This window comes from Antedon bifida, chromosome 5 (genome assembly GCF_963402885.1).
Source record: "Antedon bifida chromosome 5, ecAntBifi1.1, whole genome shotgun sequence".
In the NCBI taxonomy this organism is placed as follows: domain Eukaryota; kingdom Metazoa; phylum Echinodermata; class Crinoidea; order Comatulida; family Antedonidae; genus Antedon; species Antedon bifida.
Window position 1 is genome coordinate 15052248 of NC_136230.1, and position 11514 is coordinate 15063761.

The window sequence follows — 11514 nt, forward strand, 5'->3', positions numbered from 1 at the left end:
ATTGGTAATGGACCCCATTATCTGTCTACACAATGTACATGGCGACTTATGCCTGATATAGAGTACCTGATTGAGAAGACGCGTCACTAACGTAACACAAACAATCACTAACGTAACAAAAATCAACCCCTAATGTAACAATCCATTAACCGCTTACGCAATTACGGTTTAACGTAACAAAACTGTATTAACCACTAACGTAACCAAATTTAACCACTAAAAGTTATTATTAAACTGTTCGTTAAATAATGGTGTTAAATTTAATTAAATTAAAACGTTTGTTTTCTGTCCTTCAAAACCTTTAGACGTAAGGGTCTTAATTTTAAACTTGAAATTTTAATTCCAATTTTAAAACTTCGGCCTATTTTGAATCGTCCGTCCGGCTATCAATATTGTAACCGTAAGACCGTAACACACTATTTTTACGGACAGTCAGACAGGTAATCGTAGATTATATAATCATAATATCAATACATTTTAGGAAATAAATCCAACTTTCATTTCGAAAGCAACAACTTTATATGTCCTACAGTTTGTTAAAAATGAGAATTTAATTACTGATGACGAAGACGAGTCAGTTTGGTATTACCTTCACCTTCACCTTCAACCTGACGGACACTAAGACAATTTTTAAAGGAAATCAGGCTAAATTGTTTTATGTCCAAAAAATTTATACTACTGTTGTTACGTTAGTGGTTAAGGTTACGTTAGTGGTTGATTGTTACGTTAGTGGGTAATATTATATTAGTGGTTGATTGTTACGTTAGTGGGTGATACAGGACCTAGATGGTTAAAGTTTGCACAATACACAACCACACAGTATTATTTGTATTTTGTGTGTACTAATAAAAGTGGTAATGATAACACGTGCGATTCATCGTAATCGAGCAAAGTTGTGAGCAAACAGTAAAGTAGAATAATGTAAAACGGAGTCCATCACAAAATAAAAAGTTATTACAGATGATAACGAATGATTACGAAAACAGGAAGCTCGAAAACAGCGAAGAGAGACCCGCAGCCCAGGGTCTCTGTTTTCGAGATTTGTTGAAAACATAGACCCCAACACAATCTTCTCAATATTAGGCTATATAAGGTTTTCGATATTTCCCGAATACAAAGACCCAGACTCAAAACGTATCAATACTATGTTATAGGGGTATGTTGAACCCACAAATTACTCACAGTACATACATCACATTTTATATTCAATCTAATGATGTTTTTGAAGTACCGATAATAGGACTTTATACCGATGACATTGTTAATTGGTTCATTTCTTTACCTTTTTTAAATGGTGGTACATATTTAGATCGAGAAAACTATAAAGAAAGTATATATACCCATTATGTAGAATTAGCGTTAAATAAGGACGGAAGAAACAACTTTTAATTCATTCGGTGTTTGTTAGAAAGAAAGAGGCAGACAGAGTTAATAGAAAGAGAATCAATGAAACGCGCGTTTTTTAACGCGAATTCAAATGGCTTTTCCTACTCTACAAATGACATCAGAGAGAATGCATTGATTGTGTAAATTTAAAATATCTATAGTAACAGCAATACACCTTGCTATTCATTTGATTTCACAACGATTAAAAATATAGTCCAAAATCGTTCTTACAGTAAATATTTACTGGAAATAATATCACATTAGTCGATGTCTTCAGCCGTTTTTCATACAGTATTCCATAATTTTAGGATGAAGTTTGCTGTTAGAAAAGCGACACTGATGCAGCTGTTTATGGCATGATAGTTGAAGCACGCATATATTAGGCTTGATTTATAACTTTCGTTATTAACTTATTTTGTGTTAACTTCAATGAAACATCTATGAGTCTTTTCAATCTTCTCTTACATTCGTTACAATACACTTCTCACTTCGTGGATACAATATTTAGATTGTATAGTTTAATAGACCAGCTTCAGATTGAGATAGGTGCCACCCGGAAAGGACAATAATGACTCAATGTTTTCTTGGGTCCTTACATGTGTATGAACAGAAAGGTTGCAGGAAAAAGCACATTTTGGGGTGGGTTGGGGTGATAATACAAAATTGCCACCAAAATAGTAAAATGTTAACAAAAAATACATTGTTGTCAGTAAGTATTGTCTTGGAACAGAAATGAGACCATTGATATGATCACATACCCTCTGTGAACTATCATCACACATATTTGTATAGTGATACCATGCTTTAAATTTAGTATAGTGAACACCATTTAAGCAAAATTAAATCGAAGTGGTTTGAAATGACACATATGACACTAAATGTTATTGTGTAAATGACTTACGTGGTTCAAATGATTTACGTCTTCTCCAATTTTGATTAGATACATACATGTACGCACGTGACCAAAAGCAGCAGCAGTTATAAGAGGTGTATTCCCGTACTGAAAAAAAAAATGATAATAGTTAATACTTCATACAAAATATAACAGGTTGCTGAGAAGATGCGATACTTTGAGTACTTTACAATTTTTAACTACGTGTACAATGATAGTAAACCTTCGCATACGAGTCGCAGATATTGACATAATGAGTATAGTTTTAGTCTTATACTTTTGATTCTAATCTGGTTTTGCTATTCGTGTACCAGGAATACGGTAGTAGATATATACAAATAATTAAATAAATAAAACAAATTAAAATGTAAACCAATTACAAGAGATTAGAGCAAAGGTTTCTTCTATGTGTGAAAGGAATTGTATTTAGCTAGCTTAACATGCTGTATCTGACTCAGACAGATTGCCTTTCCTCTAGTGAAGGCGGGCACTACATGAGAGAAGCCCTTGATCAATGTTAGGACCAATCAAGGTGCTTTAAACAGTCCTGGCTTAGTCATCACTCAGATGAATATAAGACTAAAATGACACTACTGTCACTAACGTCGTATGTATAGACTATTAAGACTGATGCAGGCCAAGAAAAGAAAAAAAATGCTGTATAAATGTTGTTACACAAATAAAAACATGAAATCATGAGAAGAAACACTTGGGAATTACCATCTTAGAAATTATATTCATGACTAATGCCTCTATGTAATATTTGAAGTAATCATCGACTGTCGCAGGCGTAAACACCTACATCGGATGTAGGCCTAGGTGTTTACACATGTGTTGGAAAATCAAATATTCTTCAAAATAATTAAGAAAACAAATGGTAAATATTTAATTTATGCTTTTATGCCAAACAATAAGAATTGTTCATCGTAATATGATTATTACCAACTATGCATGATTAAACTTGCCTAGCTAGGCCTATTCTCTATGCACAATCTATTCCATTATTTTTTTTAATACGAGCGGCGTATGTTGTGTGCGAGACACGTGCGTTGCGTTACACTTCCCGTCAAAGCACGAAATCAAAACGAACAACTACGTGAACGCAACCGAACCACGGTAATATGCAAATTACTATGTCATCCGTTAACGTTTACGTGCTCCCTCGAAAGTTCCCTATTAATTATATTACACAAGAAAACAGAGAACATATAACTTCACTTAAAATTTAAAAAAAGAAAATAAAACGCGTGACGCTGCGCTTCAAGATTCATGCGACTCCCTTCGATTTGACGCTTGATGAAACATTAGACAATGCAATAAGTACGTTTACCCAACTGAGAAAACGTAATTATATTAAATGCCAAATCCTGTACCATGATCCCTTAAGAAAGGGTTAAAGGTCAATATATGTCCCCTGGACTTAATTAACATAATGAGTACACATATGAAACCAATCCTAAAATGTGTATTTTTAGAGTCTAACAAAAGATCCGTCATTCTTATGTGTCAACTCGTCCTGTACCTAGTACGCTTAAGAAAGCCATTAATTACCGCTAATTAACATTTTAATTAGCATAATCGAGTAAATCAATAGAACCTTCGGCAATGCCCAACTGAGACAACGTAATTCTTCAGTGCCAAATGCTGTACCATGGTCAGTTTCTGTTGCAAAAAAAACTTGATTATGCATAATTAGTAGCCTTAAAAAATGATAAAATATTTAAGTGTCTACCAAAGATTTATCTTTCTTACATGGCAACTTCTGTCAACTTATTTTACTCAATGAAGCTGCTAATTAGCATATTAATTAGCATGACTATTAATCAATTAACGGTTTTTGTTACTTTCAGTTGTGTTTTAATGAATAAAATTAGTAGAGGCTTACTTTAATAACTACTTCTCATAGTAGTTGATGAATCAAGTCGATACGATGACATCATCATGCCAGAATCCAATATTGCGTCCAATTTGGCGGGAAAAACAGGGTATTGCTAAACCCCGCAAACCCCCGAAACCTCCAAAAAAACATAGCAAACCCACCGAACCAACATAAAAGTGATTGAATCATGGAGTGTACGACCCACTGGGTTCATAAAATATTAAATTTCTACTGTTAACTACTTATTTTTGGGGATAAAACATCGTTTTTTGGTTAAAAATTAGCAATCATTTTTTACCAAAAAATGATGTTTTACCCCAAAAATAAGTAAAGTTAATTTTTTTTTACATAGATATACCCAGTGGGTCGTACACTACATGACCCAATCACTTTTATTCTGTTGGTTCGGTGGGGTTTGCTATATTTGTTTGGAGGTTTGCACTGTTGCAGGGTTTAACAATCATTTTTGACCAACAAATTATGTTTTACCCCAAAAATAAGTAGTTAACAGTAGAAATTTAATATTCGTTTACATGGATATACCCAGTGGGTTGTACATTACATGATTCAATCACGTTTATGTTGGTTCGGTGGGGTTTGCTATGTTTTTTTGGCATGATTTGCGTATTTTGGCAAAGCATAGCGCCCTCAATTTGCGTATTTTGGCATGATTTGCGTATTATTAACAATAATTGACTTAAACGGCCACCAACTGTTAGTACTCAGTTTAAAAAAAAGTCCCGCTTATAAAAGGAACTTGACATGAACACTTTACAGATACAATATCATTTCACTATAAATCTCTGATATCATGTGTATATAAACAACACTGGATGTGTTTACAATTGCCATTTCACGGCAATACGATTGAGTTTCATAGGAAACAAAGTTGTAGAGATTATAAGTTTCTGAAATATAATTTAGTGCTGTTGTGTTATCGGAGAAAGTTTATAATCTAATCACAGTATGTATTCAATTATCTCAACACAAATACCAATTGAAATGCCATGGTTTCTTCTTCTGAAAATTGTTTTCAATACAATCAATTGCCTGTTGTAGATACAAACAAGGAAAACGCTTATCCATCATTACTAACAAGTAAGTTATCAGGGATAGTTATTTCTTTAGGTTGATGTACTTACATTTCCAACACATAACCCTTACCTTCTATCAAGTAAAGTATTAAGAGTACACGCCTGTTCATGTGCGCCATATTATTGCTCATATATTCTATACCAAAATAATTTTGCAAGCACGGTAATGTATTGATTCAACATTACTTTGTTTACCAATTGGGGTTGTATATTCATGTGAAGTAATAATATAAACAAGGTCAACACTCGGGAAACCAAATTTTCTGGAAAAAAGCAATGGATTTGATACTGCATGACATTTTTTTCTGTTATTAACCATATTAGGAAGTAAAAATAAAATTTCAATTATTGCTATATTTTAGGGTTAAAGGTCACCAAATACAGACCAAAAATACAAAAAAAAATCGTATTTTTAAAATAAAACCTTTAGAATAGTTTAGATTCACGGTGATTCTAGAAAAAATAACAGCGAATTTATCAAAACTGTTGTTTTTGCTCTTTTAAATTGAAATTTCATGGTTTCTACCAGTTTCCATGGTTACAAGACACTATTAAAATTTACCAAACATAACATTATTAGTGGATTTATATAATTTAAGATGTCTTCTTCCTAAACAATTTTAAAAAGTTTGGATTGCCAAATTTACCATTTTTGTACTTTTGGCACACTTTGTGTGTATTTTTTTTTTTTAATCGGTAATCGTGACCCTTTATAACTTGTTGTTGTATATGATGTGCCAGCGTGCGCGATATTGGTACATGCTACGTTCTAGGCGTTGGTGTAGTAAACAACCCAATAAAAGTGACATTGGGTAGACTTGTAAATGGTAGTTGCGAATGGCCGTTTCTTACAAAGGGAGCATACCGCCTTTCGTAACTACGCATTTTAGTCCCTGGATGTGTATAACATGGCCCCCGGATGTCGACGCGTAAGTTGAGCCAACACTGTCGTGGACAGACGTAATGGCGCCGTAGTTGGCTGCCAATGACACGATGGGACCCTTAGGGGAGAAGAATGTTGTTGAAAAGGTGTAACATCTTAGTCCACAGCGCCTTTGATCACTTGTTGCTGGAATTGGCGCTTTATATATATATTATTATTATTATTTTAAATATTATAGAGTTACGGTATAAATGTTTCGTACAAATAGACACCGCCAGACAAGTGCTTCCTATCACTAGTAAGTCACTTTCATTCAGATTTTGGTTCCTGTAACTTTGATACAGCATAGATATCGACACGTGAACCGCAATGAAAATGAGACGTTTTACTATTGGTTACTAGAAATTATTTTGATAAAATAAATTATTAAATATAATAATAAATATTAGTAGGGCTAATAATATTTTTCCTCAGAAATTATGGGGACGGCGCTTCTGCACACGTGCCGGTTTATGAATGAGAATCAATAAGACATTTATCGAAAATGCAGACCGTCTTAAAATTAATTATTTGACATGTTTCGAGAAATATATTCTCACCATCAGAACTGTAATCAAAGCCTAGAGTATTTGTATACCTACTACACAGTTGCGTTTAAATGAGTCAATAATTATCATGAGAATATATTTCTCGAAACATGTCACGTAATTTAAGACGGTCTGCATTTTCATTACATGCCTTATGATATTATTGATTCTCACTCGTAATTGTCGTGGTATTATATGTTTATGTAATTAATACACAATGAAAGAGCTTATTTTAGTATCCTATAGTAATACATTTTTATATATAATTTAAAGGGAAGATTGAATTTAAAATCAGTTACAAAAGCCGACGATACGAGAGAATGACATGTTTTAAAAAAACAACCCACTTGTTATTTTTTAAAAACATTGGCGAAACAACGCAACAAAAATGTTGGCTGAACAAAAATTGCATATTAATTGTTGTTGTACTGTAGGCCTACAATGAAACGTGTATTTTATGTACCCAGCGGTACACAGTTTCATACAAATTTGTACATTTAATAATTCGAACAGCCTAGATCGTGAACATAATTCGTACGCTTTTGTTGTAGCGTACGTATACACAATACACGACGTACGCGTCGGTAAACTTCGCCGGGGAGGTAACTATACGGATTTTGGTCCCTGGATGGAACATGTGTATTATGCGTAAACCGTGTATTCCACGATGCCACTGGATCGGTCACTTAATAATAATAATGACTTTAATTTTCCAATTCATCATATGTTTGTCATTACTATGAACTTTAGTGTACTGATTGGAATAATTAATCAGTATAATAATGCTTGCCTTCTAATCAATGTTGGTTACATTGAAAACCTCATCCAAAGGATGCGATGTAAATCCACTCAACAATTTGTTGAATAGCAAGAGGAGACATGGGTCTGCTAATTCACTTGCTATTGTTTGTCTTTTTTTAAACAATATTTTGATGACGAAGTTAACAGTTACTGTATAGTCAGAGTGACAATAGTTATAATAATTATTGTTTCAGATTTGTAATAATTACGTCAAGTATAGCCTCTTCTCTAGTAGCTATGTCAACCACTTGACTTGACTATTGGGCATGGAAATGTGCCCTGGTATATGCACGGTTAAATCGCCAACGCAATCATTAAACAACTATATTCTACAAATAAACATGTCAGGAATAGACAATGTATTCGCTTAGTATATAAATTATACCAATTTCTTTATGTAACTGCTGTTGTCAGTATGCTGCTATTTACGTACATGATACAGCAACACCTTCCCCGTGATCATGTTTACGATAATATGTAAAAATAATGTTAAACATCAGAGATGTTACCTATATCGGGTTGCCAGTTATATAGTAAAAAGAAATACTGTAATACTAGAATATAAAAAGTACATAATGAAAAAATGAAAACCTGGATAACCCCTTCATTAATGTCTGAACTATACTAATTTTAAATCAATTGGAGCTCATCAGTCATACGTTGTAGTGATTTTGGATTTGACACAAGATTATTTGGCAAATCAAAACTGAATACATTCCGATTATCAGGAATCTTAAATAAACAATGAGAGGAAGACGTAAACTTACTGTGAGTTTTTTGCATTTAAATTATTATAGTATGAGGCTAATTAGACCTGTTTCAGATAACAGTTTAGCGGATTTTGTTTCTCAGACTCACTCTGCAAACGCAAAATTTTCTTTTAATTAAAAGCTCACATAAACGGGCAATGAAATCGTTAATAAAAACATAATCTTATACAGTAGGCCTATATTTATATTTAGTTATTTATTGGTTATCCGCACTTGGCGGATAACCCCTTGTTATTGTCAGGATCTTTTTTTTTTTTTTTTTTTTGGTTATCCGCAACCGTAAGGTTTTGCGGATAACCCTTGTTATTGTAAATATCTTTTTTTTTTTCATCTTCTTTGTTCTTCTTTCTTTCCCGGAATTTTGTTGCACGCATATCTGTCATCCTTGTCAACATAAGATTGTATAACTTTGTCATAAGATTGACCTGTAGCTGTAGATGTGCAGGAAACTTTGTTATATGACGTTAGAGTCGCGTAGCGCAAGTTACGCGCGATTTTATGAATTTCAATGATTGGTCATAGATTATAAACCAAAAGTCATTTTGTATTGACACTTGGTGAAAATTTAAGTCATATCAAGGGCAAACTTTCTATGGATTAAAAATGACATGTTTCACAAAAAGTTACGCGCGCACGCGCATTTAAAATTTCAAAATGCGCAAAATTAATTTCTAATCAACTTTCTACGCTGATCATAACATTTTGAGCATGTCAAAAATTCCCACGCGCGCGAAAAAAATTACGCGTAAGGTGCGCGCGGAGCATGAAAATCATGTGTTTTTCTCTTGAATTATGATTTTACAGTCTTTCCTAGTTATTTTAAAAAAGATTGACATCATTTCAAATTAAAATGACGCCATACGAACACGTTGATTTAGACCATTTGCGCGCGTTTTAGTTGCAAAAGTTACAACATATTGTCAAAATTATGCCTATTTTTAATCTATTATAGCTTCTCAGGATCATCCACGACCCCTAATTTTTTTAATTTAATATGTAAGCAGATATGTTGTAGATATGAATTCATGCAGAATCTTTACCCCTCGAATGTTATGACGTCATCGTATGGCCACACAAATGTGAAATATAGGATTTTTTACTCTTTCGTTATTGCTCATCACATTAAATAGAGCGCATCTCGCTTATACGTATTCTATTTTCACAGATATTTTAATACTCTCTAGGTCAATCAACTATCTTTCGCATGAGTTAAAAATATTTTAATTTTTATGACGTCATCATGTATAAAAACGTAAATAACGTGGGTCCCCAATTTTCATCTTTACAGTAAATTTCAATCTGTTATAGCTCGTCAGAATAAAAAGTGATAATCATGATTAAAACGTTTTCTGAAAGCTATTGGATTGTAGATACGAATTCATGTGAATATTTTACCAATCAGATGTCATGACGACGTCATAAGGCCAGTTGAATTCAAAAAGTCATATTTTCATCTCTTGCGTAAAAGTTCATTGCGTTTAAACGAGAGCGCATCTCACTTTTACGTGCCCAAAATTCTTCAAATTTGTATTAATGTAATTAATTAGATAATTATCTTCTAAAATTGTTATTTTATATGTTAATTTGATGATGTCATCGTGTTAATAATTGGATTTAAAAGATGGGTCTCGTAATTTCGTCTATGCTACACTGTATATAACATATACAGTGTATTCTGTAAATGCTGTATGCTACATAATAGGTACAATTCAGCACTGTAAACATATTTATTTCATGTCATAGGATGGCATAATAATTGTCGAGGTTCATATAGTTAAGTATGTGCATGTTGCGTTTGCGCGGATAACCCGAACTCGTCAAAGTGACGAGTTCAAATCTAGTTGGTTATCCGCAACCGTAAGGTTTTGCGGATAACCCTTGTTATTGTAAATATCTTTTTTTTTTTCATCTTCTTTGTTCTTCTTTCTTTCCCGGAATTTTGTTGCACGCATATCTGTCATCCTTGTCAACATAAGATTGTATAACTTTGTCATAAGATTGACCTGTAGCTGTAGATGTGCAGGAAACTTTGTTATATGACGTTAGAGTCGCGTAGCGCAAGTTACGCGCGATTTTATGAATTTCAATGATTGGTCATAGATTATAAACCAAAAGTCATTTTGTATTGACACTTGGTGAAAATTTAAGTCATGTCAAGGGCAAACTTTCTATGGATTAAAAATGGCATGTTTCACAAGAAGTTACGCGCGCACGCGCATTTAAAATTTCAAAATGCGCAAAAATAATTTCTAATCAACTTTCTACGCTGATCATGACATTTTGAGCATGTCAAAAATTCCCACGCGCGCGAAAAAATTTACGCGTAAGGTGCGCACGGAGCATGAAAATCATTTGTTTTTTTCTTGAATTATGATTTTACAGCTTTTCTTAGTCATTTTAAAAAAGATTTACATCATTTCAAATTAAAATGACGTCATACGAACACGTTGATTTAGACCATCCCTTTGAAAAAAAAACTACCGTCGTTTACCGTAGATCACTGTAAAACAACACTTTTTACTGGTTATTACCGTCGTAAACTATGGTAAACACCGTTGCAAACTATGGTAAACAACGTTGCTATAAATGTCATAAAATACATCGCCAAGGTAATCCCTTGTCACCACTAATTATAACCAGGGTCATATCAATAAACATGCTGGTGATTTATGGAAGGCTACTACTACTAAGCCCCTCCCTCTACTAGAGTCTAGGCTAGATAGGCTTCCTTACCTACTACAGTGTATATTACATTACGTTTCTTAAATTGGTATTTTAACCAATTCTAAAAACGCTTTTATTTCAAACTGTATAATAAGCCTATACAGTACTAGCCTAGGCCTAGTACCAAAAACTGTTTGTGCACACATATCCAATTACACGGCGGCCAAACCATCATCATCTCTGCAGCTCATCGCGCTCGACTCTTTCATACACGTTACCGCCGGCGGCAACACCACCATATATCCACCTATCAGATGTGCGCCCTCTACATTTACTTTATTAAAGCACGCAAACATCTTTGATTAAAGTTAATGAACGACAACGACAGTACAGTTACAAATAGCGATGTAGTCCTAGTTTTAATTTATATAAATATCGTTGATATAAAGTTTGCGATACACCACTCTGAAAAGAACTGTTGTGTTTCTCTATAAATATCGTATCACTTTGTAACAATTACATATTATGTGTTTGACCATGGAGGAAATGTATATACAT